We start from the raw sequence: 4,140 nt of genomic DNA, 5'->3' as shown, positions 1-4,140 counted from the left end.
GTCTATGGAGTGCCGAAGGGGACGATTCACTTCCGTCTCAGCCCAGAGTGGTCAGGGAAAGTGCTTCGCGGACCTTACCCTGTCCCTACAACCGACGTGAAGCGCGAACTTGCAAGTTGGCATTCATTCAAGGGAGTAAAGCGGTCAACATTTAGCGACAATCGTTCAACATTAGGATAAGATGGGTTATGTATGTGTTCAACAATTGGGTATTGAACTATCTTTTTAAATATATATTTTTTTATTTCAAAATGGACATTACAGTGCCAAAAATGTAACAGGAATAATGTTAAACAATCGCCTACGGTGTTGTATGCTTTTTTAGCAACCTTTCTATCAGAATTTTCATTAAAATCAAATAACATAAAAACGTCTTTCTTAACCGTTCAACATTTGGCGATTTATCCTAAATATATAACAAACACAAACTCTGGTTGAAATATTTTAATAATACGACACATAAAAATTAAGAAATTATGAAAAAACTTGAAAAATAGAGCCATTCTTGAACCTTAATATCTCCAAAAGCGCAAAAAATCGCAAGCTCAAATTTTGAGGCAACATAGAACAATACTTGATGAAACGGATGTCAAAATTTCAGAGAGGTATATTTTGGTGTTTTTGAGATATTTCAATTTTTTACAATGATTATATTACTCCAATACATAAATTTCAACATCGAGTCATGGAACAAAAACTTTTAGAAAACTGTTTGAAAAAAATGATCATAGTAGCCGTGAAATTCAGTTTAAGAGCAACTAGTTCCTTGAGTTGATATCGAATAATGTAGATGAAAGTGTAGATTAAAACTGGGTACATATTTGTTTTTCTTCAATAAGTCAAATGATATAGCATGTCATGAAAAACTTGATCATGTGTCAGTTAATTGTTCTCATCATGGCTCGAGGTGAGCAATTTATTTTGTGAGTGTGTTACTTTCAATACGAAAAATCAAATGTTAACGCATATTCATGTCGATATGTCTAAATACTGAAATTTCAAAGCACACGATCTCTTGTCTGGAGCTTGCAGATTTGTTTTAAAGTGAGAAGAGCGTTGATCCTTGGATGTTTCGAAACAGAGGATACAGATCAAAGGTATCAATTTGGAGATTCCTTCGATTTTGATATATATGTGTTTAATCACCGAATTTGCTTAAATTTTGAGCTTCCGGAAAACTGTAACAGACAAATATGAGATGAAATCCTAAGCCAGCTTGTACTGTGAGCAGATATGATAATTCCATGAAATAATAAAATATACTTTTCCGCCAATTTTAAAATACACATAAATATTTTTTTTTTTTTTTTGCTACGAAAATATTAATCGCGTAATGAAAAGAAAACCGTAAAAAAAAAATTGAAAAATCTCAAAAACACCAAAATATACTTCTCTAAAATTTTGACGTTCAAGTATTGTTCAATGTTGCCGCAAAATTTGAGCTTGCAATTTTTGCGTTTTTGGAGATATTAAGGCTAAAAATTTACTCTATTTTCAAGTTTTTTCATTATTTCTTAATTTTCATGCATCGTATTATTAGAATTTTTCCACCAGAGCTTGTGTTTGTTATGGCTTCATCCCATTACCCCGAACGCCACTATCCCGAACGCCATTACCCCAAATGGGTCACTACCCCGAACGCCATTACCCCGAATAGTATAAGATACAATGCAGTATCCTGTTTTGCTTGCAAAAATGATTACCATACTGTTATACAAGATTGACCAATCATGTTTGCGTCTTTAATGTAAACTGGTAATGAATAGCGTGTAAAATACGTCGGTAACATGTTCATCATATACGTATTTATGTGTTTATATGTATATATGTATTTTCCCTTCTTTCATATGTCAGCTATTCTTTCGAAATATTTTGTTGGCAACTATGTTCTTCTTTTTCTTTCTGGGACAGTGCCTGTTTCTCAGTTCAGTGGGCACCTTCGCAGTTCAAGGGTTCATTCACCAATTTCATACCATCAAAAATTGCCATTTTTGACACCCATCCAACCCCTCTGAACCATTTTGTATGGGAATTATACAAATTTTGTAATTCCTTCAGCGTTAGAAAATTTGTAAATGGACTTTCAACAAAACAAGCCTCTAAGAGCTTTCGTTGTCAAATTACCATTCTTGTAAGCCTAGGAATGTAAAAAAACTTTTCAATGCAATAAGATCCACCATCGGAGGAATTCGAACCCATACCCTCAAAATGGTCTTGCTGAACAGCTGCGTGCTCACCGGTATTTAGATTTCTTGGTGGTGTTAATTTTTCAATTTTGTTTTTAACAAATATTTTCCTTTTTTTGGAATACAGGTTGTGCGATAGCATCACATTGTTACAGTGATTATTCACGTCATAGCTGCAAGCATTCCACCACAAATTAGCCCTTCTTTCACAAATTAGCCCTGTTCTTCTAAATTTTCGTTGGATATGCTAGCCACAAATATTTCCATATGGATCAGCTCATTTTTTTGAAAGCAAGATATCCTTAAGGCATTCATTGAAGTTAATCCTGCTAATTCTAATCAGAAATTTCTTGCTCTATTATTTTCTTGCATTAAAACAGTCAGATCTTTTATGGAACTGCTCACCACTTTTCTACCATCATTATTGAAATTCAACTAAATGACCCCACAAACTAACGATAGTATTTACTGTAACGGTGATCAGAGGCCGCGGTTTTCTAACATTTACAATTGTATTAGCGTTTCTATGCCACCGCGGATCGATTGTCTAGAAGGTTGGTATTTAAACGGGCTCCATAGAACAACACTTGCAGCGATAATATCGGGATGATCTTCTATTACCATCGTTTATGAAACAAAAGATTTTAGAAGATCTCAATGCTAGTAGTCGTCATCTAAAAAAAATCCTATTGAAGGAAGTGTGTAGCAGCGTCCAAAACGAAACTTTACTACATCCTTATTTTGTGCATATTATAGCTATCCTTTACTAATAAAGGAATTAAAAAAAAAATTGCACTTATAAGCAGGTGAAATCAACTCACCTGTAAAAAATCTGAACTGCTACGGCAAATGAAATGTAATATTTTGTTAACAAAATGTTAATAAAATCTTAAATTTGTTTTACCAAATTAAGATGATAGTGTTGTCTAACACAGAACACCTAGATATAAGAAATGAATGTAATGTTTGGAATGATACTAATAAAGAAATTAAAAAAATAGCTAATAGCTTTTTAAAGTGAACTAGAGGGCCCGGCAAACTTCGTCTTGCCATCAAGTAGGCTGTTGAAAAACGCTATGGTTCGTCCCATACAAAATGACAGTTCCGTTCACGCTCGTTTTTCCGACTTTCCCGGTGAATATCCTGGGATTTTTATACACACAAACACGTCGGAAAACTTGACGAACAAAACGGAAAAATAATCATTCAAATTGGTTGACCCGTTTGGAAGCCATTTCGTGACATACTAACAACACTCCATTTTTATTTATATAGATTTATAGATTTATATAGATTCACCCTTCTTTTCGAAATAAGCTGTTCTTCAGAGCATTGCAGTGTAGCTGTGTTAGTCTCACGTTAACGATATACGAACTATCCGTTTATGTCAGTACATGGTCCTCGTTGTTACAAAAAACTTTGCCAATGGCACCAAATACCGTAAACGCTTCGTTACCGAGTTATTAATTTTGTCCCGCCAGATTGCGTCCCTGGCCCATAGTGCACTGAAATAATCCAGAAATGATTACAGGAGCAACCCTTACAGTGGAATAATTTAGTTCTTGCATCAAAACAATGCATAAGACGGCTCAATCTTTCTAAGTTTTCGAATACGTGACTTATCTTACAGAATAATGAGTCAGTTTGATCTTAGGCCATTGAAATAATCCAGTAACGGCCACCGGAGAAACTCGTACCTATCATATACAATAATTAATGAATGGCACCTCTGGTTCGTTGTTGCTACTGAAATAACCCAGGAATGACCACCAAAGAAATCCGTATAGTGGGATTTTTTAGTTTTTAGTAACAAAACCTGCACGCTCAAAAAAGAGTTCTAGAAAACGTGAACTGTCAAAAATACATCATGAACTACCACCATGTTTACGCAAAAACATGATCTAGTTCACGGTGTATTTTTGCTGGTTGATGAGTTCACGTCTGCTGTTCACGG

Source organism: Aedes aegypti, chromosome 1 (genome assembly GCF_002204515.2).
Source record: "Aedes aegypti strain LVP_AGWG chromosome 1, AaegL5.0 Primary Assembly, whole genome shotgun sequence".
Taxonomy (NCBI): domain Eukaryota; kingdom Metazoa; phylum Arthropoda; class Insecta; order Diptera; family Culicidae; genus Aedes; species Aedes aegypti.
The sequence above is the reverse complement of the archived record's forward strand: the minus strand, read 5'-3'. Positions refer to the sequence as shown.